Consider the following 11,298-nt stretch of genomic DNA (forward strand, 5'->3'; position numbering starts at 1 on the left):
GGTTTTGAGTCTTCAGCAGTTTGATTCTCTTCTCCCTCTGATGCCATGTAAAGTTGTCCCAGGTTTTATCTGATTTCTTTTCTTTCGTTACACAAACAGTATGTGAGGATGGATGCTAAATGTTCTCTCAACAACTTTAGTCAGGACAGAAAAAAAGAAGGCCTTCATTGGAGGCTTTGCTGTAAAGTGTGAGTGCACCAGAGAGTTTTCATTTTCAAATGAGTGATACTTCATTTGAATCATTTATTGAGGTATCCAGATAAATGAGCATATAGCCTGCTGAGCTGTCTTATGGGCTTCTAGCTGCAATAATGTGATTAGTTTTATTGCTGCAGATAGAAGAGACTTATTTGACCCTTGTATTCACATTTCTTTCATCTAAAATATTCCAGAATGCTGATTAACAGGGATAGCAGTAGTGAGCATGGAGGAAAAAGCCACAGATGTAAAGCAACACAAGCGCTTTGTCCAGTTGCTTTTGTCTAGGATGTGTTTAAATAAAGAAATGCATTCTGTACAGAAAGACATGTACACAGCTTGGCAGAGGTTTTATAGCTGAACTTGAACTACTCCCCAGCTACAAAGAAGAGTCCCAAACAAATCTGTTAAAAGCTCCTTTTGCACTTCTTTGCACCAAAATAAATTTCTAGGAGTGCATCTAAGAAACCCATTGTATTAACATTTTTGCCAGTGTTTACTGTGAGAATTAACTAATTCCATCATGCAGCCTGAACTACAGTGTTCTGTGTTTTAATATTTTTGTTATTATAATTATTATTTTCTGAATATAATTATGCTGGCCTCCAAAAAGGGATTAGGCAATTTTCCCTGTTTAAAGGGAATGACGAAATGTTGTAAGTATTTGAAGCTCAAGGAGCTTCTGAAAAGATTTATAGAACTTACTGCTATAACTGTCCAGCCCTGGAGAGCTGCCACTTGGAAGGGCCCTCCTAAGACTTTGAACTTAATTTGTCAGCATCATCTCTTTAAAATGTAATCTGCAGCACTTCAGCTGTCTCCCCAAAACTGTAACACCAATGCACTGGTAAACCAGGACAGATCTGTGTGAGTACAGGATCCTAGGAGTCTATTATAAAGTGAAAACCTCATATGCCATAATCATCTTCTATTGCTCCCTCACTGCCTGTTATTGGCACAAGGCAGTCAGAGAGCAAGGGCTTTGTGGTTCTTTTATGCCCCAATAATCTTGGCTACCAAAATAGCCCTTTTGAGACTGCTGGCATCTATGCTAGCCTGCAAGCTTTCTGCTATACAGCGGCCCCAATAGGGTTCCACTACTGGGAGAAAATAAAGTTGGCTTAAAGCTGGTTTTGCATAGCCTGGGTGCTGCACTGAACCCTCTCCACCACGCTGATGATTCAAGCTTGCTTTTGTGTTGAAAAGTTTATGCAGAAATATCAGGATTGTGTTTTTACATAGTGAGCTTTTATTATTTTGTTCCTGCTCCGGTTGAAAGCCTAATGGTAAGGAAGATAGCATCTGTGAAATGTGTATTATTGTGTAGTACACATAGGCCAAAGTATTACCGATGTAAGCTCCAAATTCAAGATGCTGTTGTTTGGTGTATTAAGAAGTTACTAATCTTCATGGTGTCAAGTGACAATTGAATTTGCTTAGCTAAAGAGCACTACTGATCAGCTGTCACTGAAGCAACACATTGCTTTTTAAGACAGAAATCCTTGGCTAACATATTCATCTTCTTTGTCAAGAAAAATGCCTGCATATTGTGCCATCCACAGAACCTAATGCACAATTATGCATAACTTGATGCATAACCTTCTAGCACAATTAGAAGGGCTTCTAAGACAACCAGCCTTTGACATTAACAGCTTAAACTACCTACTCTCGACTGATGCATGGTTTAAATAAATCATAGCTATGTCACACACTAAATATCTGGAGTCTGTTTCTCTCTTAGTAAACCAAAATCTATTCTAGATGCAAGTTGCTGAATTTTTAGCAACAAATAAAAGCTTTAACCAGGCTTAATTTAACTGCCTCTGGGTATTGACCAAGTCATCTTACACTAGAATAGAAATGAATGCCTTATATACTTGTATGTTGAGATTTCTCTCATTTGATTGTTAACACAGTATTTAAGATTTTCTCCAAGAAATACTCCTTGAGTGAAATCCTGGTCCCAATTAATGTAATGGCAAACCTCCCACTGACATTTGTGGCACTGAGATTTAACTCATAGTCTGAAAGGTGAGAGTAGCTCTTGAATTCATTGGACAGAAACCTGATATCCAACAGGAAGAGCATATATTAAATAGATAATCAGTTTATTTCTAGCCTTTATGCCAACAAACGAGTAATAACATGTTAATATCTTTTGCAATGACACAAGGAAAGCAATTACTCCCTGTAAGTAATACAAGCCAGTATTTGTCCCACCCATTTTTTTCTATATTCAGAATGATAGTCTATATTCTGAAGTATTTAATTTACTTCTTGAACTAAGATAACAGTCGCTGCTTCTTAGAAAAAGAAATCCATGTATTATACGTTTAGATAATGGCATTCATATATAACGTGCAGAATCCTAAACACAAAATTAAGTAGGATGTTTGATTTTATTATGTACATATACACACTACTTAAAAAGATTTATCTGCATTTATGAATACTTTACAGATTACTTTTAGAGTTCAAATTATAGAACAATTGATCTGTTGCCAACTAATAATTAAATAAAACACAAAACAAGATTTGTAAACAGTTTTAAAATCGACTATAGAGATCTCGGGAGACACTTCATTATCTTTTGAATATTACATGTGCTTTTCTCATGGCATGGTCTGTCAAAGCATCAAGGAGACAAGAGTTTTTTCCCCAGATTCACAGTGCAATAAGCAGCATAAAAGCAGTTAGCCAGCCACCTACAAGTACATATAGACAGAATTACCTGTGGTGAACTCAGAGGGGAGAGCACATGCTGCAGGGAAGCAGAGCTTGGAGGCAGCAGAGACAGGCAAGTTGTGTGCATCTGATTTGCTAGCTCAGTGTCCCGGTACATGAGGCTGGCTGTTAATAAAGAGACAGTTCAATTTTAGGAACAGGGAATCCTCTTGTGCTGATGTGTACCAGGCAGTACATGAACCAGGGCAGTCAGAGAATTGTTTCAAGTGTCCATTAGTTTCTTCACCAGGTGAGCTGGCAAGAGGAGCTCATGGACACAGAAGGGGCTGCCTAGTTATAAAAAAGATATGTGCTTTGAAGCTAAAAAAAGTTAAGTTCCTCAGAAGCTTTTCCATCCAGAAGGATAGGGTCCAAGTAAGCGTTAGGCCTGCCTACCTTTCAAGTGAGACATTGTCTCATCTCACCTCAACATTTTCCTCCTCAAGTGCTCTGTTCCTACCAGTAAGTCATATTTCGCTTGGGAGAAGCCTTCCTCAGTCACTGTGCTTACCTTCTAGGGCCCAGCTGCTGAAGGGCAGTCTCTGGCAAATGTCAGATCCAGTTGGACCTGCTGCGGAGCAGTGGCTGAGTGCTGGAGGATCCAGGGCTGCAGGTGGGAGAAGATAGCATCTCCACGTGGGGACCAAGGGAGGGACAGAAGGCACCGCCACGGCAGAGAGGGTGTGTGGGACAGGCCAGCAAGGCAACCCAGGGTGGCTCCGCTCCTAGGTATGCAAATAGCTGCTTTTACACAGCTGCTATTCACAGCACCTTTCACACAGAGCTGTCTTCTTCTGAAGCCAGGCTAAGGTGGCAGTGGTGATCCTTAAAGAAAAAAGGAATTAAAAAGAGCTCCAGATAGGTGAGCTGTACCAGAACAACTAACCCTTCTGTAATGAGCATACCCTCAGCTGATAACCACAGGAAACAGGACAGGGAGTGTTTAAATAGTCCTGGTCTCATTCTTCAACGTTATGCTATAAATCAGATTTCCACGGAAAGGAGCTTTTCAGGAGTACACTGCTTCCTTGTTTAATCTTAATATTAAAGCTTAGCCATAGAAATTTGAGTTATGTCAAAGCTTACTCCAACTTCCATCCCTGAATGAAAATGGAAAATTAAGTTTTATTGCTGTTTATACATAATGAATGACATGGCTACCAAAATTTTTCAAAGATCCGTGGTCAAATAAGGCATGTAAAGAGCAAGTGCCTTGAATTAAGGTATGTCCTGATGCACTGATGTTAACGGTAAGATTGCTATTTACATGAGTGAAAAAGATATCACTCCATTTGCCATACAATTTCCCGTTCTAGGTAGGGCTGGACCAAGAATTGGTCCAGGGCTATTCAATCTGGTTACCTTAGATTTGCATTCAGAAGGTCCTTTCTCATTGGAGCAACAGGTAAAGGTTTACCAGGGAGAAGCCAGGAAGCTTTCCAGTCTCCTACACCACCAACCCCCACCTGCTCCTCTTTGCTGCCCCATCTCTTAGCAACTTCATGGCTCATACTGCCAAATCACTTCCCTGTAAAGCCTCTTCCAAGTAAATCTGGCATGTATTCAGCCCTGAAGGGAAAGGCAGGGCACTGGATAGTAGTTAACACTGGACAAAATATTATTTTTTTTTAAATAACAACAACAAAAAAAGCACTCCCTGTAGTTATAACAAACAGTCTCTGCACTTGCTTGTCTTTTCTAAGCCTGAAAGCTGGAAAATCCTTCCCATTTTGGAGACTCCCATAGCAACTAGATGATCTTAAGGTCCTTTCCAAACCTAACTATTCTATGATTCTACAATTCTATGTGTGTGTGCGCATTTGTGTTCACTTTCAAAAGAGCTCACTGTTTTCTCTCCACATCATGATTAACCAGTGACTTCTACTCATTTTGTCTTCCTCTGAGCTCACAAACATGGTGAATCAGTGACATAATTTCAAGATGGAGCCTCCTTTTTCTGAAAGGACTGCACAGAGAACAACTCGTATTGTGTTGTTTTTCTGTTTAACTTTCCAATAACTTCCTCTTAAGGAAGATCTTATGTTTCCTTACTATTAGTATACAGTCACAAGCACACATAATGGTGTATTGCTATCTTTAGAAGATGACAGCTACATGTTGCTTTAATGACACATATGTAATTGCTCTCAGTCAGGATCATTGACCACTACATTCTCAGAACTATTGCAAATTCATTTGTTACTCACATGAAATAGGAGAAGTAAAGGGATGGTGTGAATATAGGCATAATCTTTGTGGCCAGGCAGGAAAGGCCCAAGAGCGATTCTATTTGGGACACACACACAGGGTGCATTGATTTTCTAACATGGCACTGGAAAGCCGTTCCAACAGACTTGAAACTGTGGCCTAAGCTGTAAAGGAAAGAGCAAGCTTCTCAAATATCCTTTATAATTTTTAATTAACTCAAATAAATCACTTAAATAGCATCATATAGAGGAAATATCACCCTTATATATAAGGTGAGTTTCCTCAGCTTGCATTACAATAGCATTTGTGAGTCCATATGAATAACTGGTGCAATAGAAAAAAATGTGCCAGACTGAATTTATAGAATATAAAGCAGATAAAACCTTTATGTTAGCTTTTAAGTAAAAAAAAGTGATTTCGGCAGTCCTGTTGATGTTAAGAATCAAGGTTATGAACAACAAAGGACAGAATGAGTAAAATAGGTTTGTGGTGTGAATCACACCACTGAGGTAACACTAAGAGGAAGCAAAGATGATACATTTATCATCATAATGTGCAATTCATGACTCACCCAAATGCAAAAATATGAAGTATGTGAATGATCAGGCAATGAAGATAGGTGTTGAGGGAGGGACAATGGAAAATGTTATTAAGCTTATAAAAACGACTTGACCTATTCATTATTTTGAAGATAATCTGTCGTTTTTCCAATTATCCTAAAAATAACCAGTTTTTTTTTTTTTATGAAAGACAATTCCAACGATTTGGATGATAGTCAAATATGCTTGAATGACAGTCTGCATAAAATGATTTAAGGCTTTATTTGGCACATACTTTTCATGTGAATCAGCCAGCTGGTACTTTTTATGATTCTTCACTTCCATGCTTGTAGGGGCCTTAAATCCAATCTTTAGGGTTCAAAAATTAGAGGAAGAGTGACAGCTGTAACATCTAAAGCCTCAAGCCAAACATGTAAACATTTTCTCTATGAGATCATTTTGGAGATTGCAGTCTCTGTTGATTTGGATTTTGTTGTAACTTTGGTTTATGCATAAGATACAAATTGCCAAGTTAAAAGGTCAATTGCATGGATAACATACAACGATGGATAGTTGTTTGGTACTGCCAAGTCTGATTTTTTTTTGGTTTCATGTTTACTGCTGGCATTGCGGTTTTCACCATCTCCCTTTTTCAATCTTCCTTTGGCTTCCTCCAGTCCAGCAGAGCAGGACAATCAAAGATCCATCTGACCAAATGTATCTCGATTGGGGCTATCAGCTGTTGAGCCAGTTATCTGGGCTACTAGTCAGTGGAAGAAAGAGGGTGCTCCAAGATTTAAGTATTTTCATTCAAAGGTAAGAATCTAAAATGTATGGGATGAATCATGTCTCCAAGCACCTGTTTGTTTTCTACTGTAAGGCAGAAGCAGAGGCTGGCTCAGGGGTTCATTTCTGAAGTCATGAGAGACAAGTTCCACCCTGAAAGTCTGATCTGAGACTGAGTAACTCAGAAAAAAGTACAGAGGAAGGACACAGCAAGCACATCTCATGGTTACAGGGCATGACGTGGATTTGATAGGTCTTATTCACCTGCCTGTCTCCTCAGATGTTTAAAAAACAAAGCTAAAGATACTGACAGACAGTGGCAGGAAGCAGGGAGCTGATAGCAACTGACGTGTGGAAATGCAAAGCAAGATGAATGACCTGGTGAATTATAGACCAGTCAGTCTCACCTCTGTGCCTGCCAAAATCTGGGAGCAGATTCTCCTGGAAGGCATGCTAAGGCACATGAAAACAACAAGGTGCTTGGTGACAGCCAGCATGGCTTCACTAAGGGGAAATCCTGCCTGAACAATTTGGTGGCCTTCTATGATGGGGCTACAGAACTGATGGACAACGGTAAAGCAGTTGATGTCATCTACCTGGACTTGTGTAAAGCGTTCGACACTGTCCCACACGACATTCTTGTCTCTAAATTGGAGAGACATCAATTTGATGAATGGACCACTCGGTGGATAAAGAACTGGCTGGATGGCCGCACACAAAGAGTTGTGGTCAATGGCTCAATGTTCATCTGGATACCAGTAACAAGTGGTGTCCCTCAGGGATCAGTGTTGAGACCGGTCTTGTTTAACATCTTCATCGCTGACATGGACAGTGGGATTGAGTGCGCCCTCAGCAAGTTTGCCGATGACACCGAGCTGTGTGGTTCGGTTGATACGCTGGAGGGAAGGAATGCCATCCAGAGGGACCTTGACACGCTTGTGAGGTGGGCTGATGCCAACCTCATGAAGTTTAACCATGCCAAGTGCAAGGTCCTACACCTGGGTCGGAGCAATCCCAGACAGAGCTACAGGCTGGGCAGAGAAGAGATTCAGAGCAGCCCTGCAGAGAAGGACTTGGGGTGCTGGTCGATGAGAAAATGAACATGAGCCAGCAGTGTGTGCTTGCAGCCCAGAAAGCCAACTGTATCCTGGGCTGCATCAAAAGGAGCGGGACCAGCAGGTCAAAGGAGGTGATCCTGCCCCTTTATTCTGCTCTCGTGAGACCTCACTTGGAGTATTGCATACAGTTCTGGTGTCCTCAACATAAAAAGGACATGGATCTGTTGGAACAAGTCCAGAGGAGGGCCACGAGGATGATCAGGGGACTGGAGCACCTCCCATATGAAGATAGGCTGAGAAAGTTGGGGCTGTTCAGCCTGGAGAAGAGAAGGCTGCATGGAGACCTCATAGCAGCCTTCCAGTATCTGAAGGGGGCCTATAGGGATGCTGGGGAGGGACTCTTCATTAGGGACTGTAGTGATAGGACAAGAGGTAATGGGTTAAAACTTAAACAGGGGAAGTTTAGATTGTATATAAGGAGGAAGTTCTTTACCTGTTAGGGTGGTGAGGCACTGGAATAGGTTGCCCAGGGAGGTTGTGAATGCGCCATCCCTGGCAGTGTTCAAGGCCAGGTTGGACGAGGCCTTGGGTGATATGGTTTGAGCGAGGTGTCCCTGCCCATGGCAGGGGGGTTGAAACTTGATGATCTTAAGGTCCTTTCCAACCCTAACTATTCTATGATTCTAAGAGATGCTGAGAGAGAAGGTGATGAGGGGCAGAAGATGTAAGGGAAGATCTTATTTGGCTGTTATCATACAGGGGCTAATTCCTGTATTCTGTAATGCAGAATAACACCATGCCATTAAAATATGTCCATTTCTATTTCGAGGATTAGTATTTTCATGAATAATTGTATGATATGGAGGGCCAAGAATAAATGTAATTTTTAAGAAACAGTGGTCTGGGATCTCTTTATCTGAAAACTATACCTGGATAGTATGACAAAAGTCACACTCCTGTGATACTAGGCATGTAAATATTCAAATTGAATGGCTTTTGTAAAAATTAAACTTTCCTATGTATTTCATTTAAAAAAAATAATTGAAAACAGAAATGGCAACACCTTAAATCACAAGAAGATATTAATCCAGCATGCCTCAGGTTTCACTGGAGATTAGAATAAACCACTGCTGAACTCAGCTGAAAACCTTTATAAAATGCTGGATTCTCCATTTAATATGATAATATTTGTATGATGTACTCACTTTTGTTCATTAAAGTGGGAATAATTAATCATTTCAGAGAAAAAAATATTAATTAGGTGCAGTCAGATTAACAATCCAGTAGGGAATAGGGATGAGCTAGACATCCCCAAGTATTTTCTATGCTTCTTTTAGGAAAATACTAATACTAATCAGTACTGTTGGCAGGAATGATAACTACCCTGTTAACTCTTTGGACTGAGAGCTAGGGGGTCTAAATTTAGTTCTGGGTTGTGGCCCAGATATCACATGTAATCTTGTGTGGATCTTTTTAAAAGTGTCCTTTTATTCCTAATTCCTTGATTCCTGAGTCATTTGCCTGAATTTCAGATGTGCTAGGTGCATACAGGTCCTGTTGACTTTAATTGAAACAGCAAGTGTATAACAGTCTTGAAAATGAGCTTCCAAGATGTGTCAGTTTGGTTAATCAGAAGTTAAATGACTCAAAGCTAACAATTGCTTGTAAATGGAGTCTTAGTGACACTGCCTCAGTTTCTTCTTTTGCAAAATGGAGATAACATTTTCCATTAATTACCTAACAAGAAGTCTTCCATAAAATGACTTCACCCTATATATGTTAATGTAAATCTATCAGCTAAAAGTATGGATAAGGAGTGGCTTATAAACATTTGAGATAAGCAATTGCACATTGATTGCTTCATATGGAAACTTATTTCTTCCAGATTTTGGTAATGAAAACAAAGTATGTGTGAAAAATGACTCTGGGGCTCCACTAAATCATTTACCCAGTGTTTGAATACTGTTTCCCATAAAGGAGCAGAAACATTGTCAGCCTTGTGACTACAGTACTGAGGGAGGTGAAAGATAGCATCTCTGGAATGAGACTGGAGAAGTATGACTCATCCCTTTTTTGTCACTTGCCAAGCTTACCTTGACATTTATTTCTTCGCTGGAGTGCAGAACATGTTTACAGAAGTTTACTCCATGCAAATGCATCTGGATTTCCTCTGAACTGTCAGCAGCTTGCACAGCGAGAAGCGAGATTCAGTTTACCTCCTCATGAAATATTCTTTGTTCATGACGGTAAATTAGACGGTACTGTGGGTCTGAATGATGATGGCATACATGGGCAGACTTGTATTTTGGAAACTTCATATCCCAGTGAGAACTCTGTAACTTCCTCCTGTCTGTAAAGGATGAAAAGAAAACTTAGATGTAAGCTGGATCAGACCTATCTGGGTAGCAACTTTTCATCTTAGTCCATGTCTTCAAATGACAAACACTGCAATTCCTGTGAACATTGTGACTGTTACCAAGGTTTATAGGGCTTTTAGTATTTAGGCATTTATGTCTGCACGAGGAGCTGAAACCATGTATTCCTGATCTGTTTCAATGTAAAGCAAAATGCATTTGTTTAAATAAATCATTAGTGATTTGTTCTGTATAAGGAATACACATGCAGTTAGGAATCACCTCTTTGGTAAGTGAGGGTAATTTTTCCCATTTTCTCATTAACTGGAGTGGATATAATGGTAACACCAACCCAAAATTTAGTTTGTTTAATATGGTAATGTATCGGTACAAGCATAACCAGCTTTTGCATGGCTTATGCCTTCCAAACACATGTTCCTAAGGGGTTTACGTGTGTAACTACACAAACATCTTAAATATAGTCAAATTCGTGTAGTTTTTACAGTCTAGACAAACTATCCTGATGCCATAGAAATCAAACCAATTCTGTTTACCTTCATAGGCATTAAATGCAATTGTTGTGTAGTCACAAAAGAGTCACCAGCACAAAACTTAAGTGTCCATAGTCTAAAGCAACTGGAGCTCTAAAATGCTTTCCCGTTTAGACATTTACCAGTATTTGCAGGTATGCTTTTTACTTCAAATATTTTTATCTTGTAATCACATTGTCAAACCAAAACCGTCTATATTATTGCATATGTTATAGAAGAAATAGAATGGGTAATATTTCTCTCATTTAAGCACAATATGGTTCACATGACAGAAGCATGTAGGCATTAAGCAACATCCTTTGCATAAGATTTCCTTGTTGTTATGATGACATCAGACCCATTTTTTCCACAGACTCTTTTATTTAGCAATATTATTTACTCTTGCCTACTTCACATTTATAAAATGAGAGGAAAAAGTAACAATTGTATTCTTGCAGGGGCACTCTTCAGTGGCAGCAGCATTACAGACATACCAGCACCTTTGTAATTAAAAAAATCTGAAGCTACTATAATATGTAATTAAACTGAACCAGCTAATTGTACCCTGGGTTGTATCTCCTCTTATTTGTTGTGTTTGGTAAAGATGATTACATATGTTTAAATAAGTTTTCTATTTTGTACACATCTGTTTGATCTTAATGTTGTATATAATTGACTACATAAGTTGCTCTTTATTTAGTGCTTTTGATTCATTGCCATAAGACAAACTACCCAAATACATAAACAAACGAACCCAAAGAGTTGCGTGAATATTTGATACCTTGACAGGACCTATAAGGACCCTAAGAACATATACTCCAAAAGAGATATGTTTTTCATCTGTGAATACTGGTGTCGGGCTTCTTCATTTTGAAGAGCACCACCATCTTTGAAGAAAATT

General features: G+C 39.4%; 1 long non-coding RNA gene across 1 annotated transcript; it reads right to left on the reverse strand.

Annotated features, from left to right (window-relative positions):
* Positions 1–2,532: 2,532 nt before the first annotated feature.
* On the reverse strand, positions 2,533–9,852 carry LOC133220899 (uncharacterized). The gene is made up of 3 exons (XR_009727804.1): positions 9,607–9,852; positions 5,130–5,294; positions 2,533–3,747 (listed from the first exon to the last, which is right to left on the reverse strand). It is a non-coding gene; the product is annotated as an uncharacterized LOC133220899 (long non-coding RNA).
* Between the last annotated feature and the right edge of the window lie 1,446 nt (positions 9,853–11,298).

This window comes from Neopsephotus bourkii, unplaced genomic scaffold, assembly GCF_033783945.1.
Source record: "Neopsephotus bourkii isolate Nb327-2 ecotype Australia unplaced genomic scaffold, CSIRO-AGI_Nbou_v1 NB_1493, whole genome shotgun sequence".
NCBI lineage: Eukaryota > Metazoa > Chordata > Aves > Psittaciformes > Psittacidae > Neopsephotus > Neopsephotus bourkii.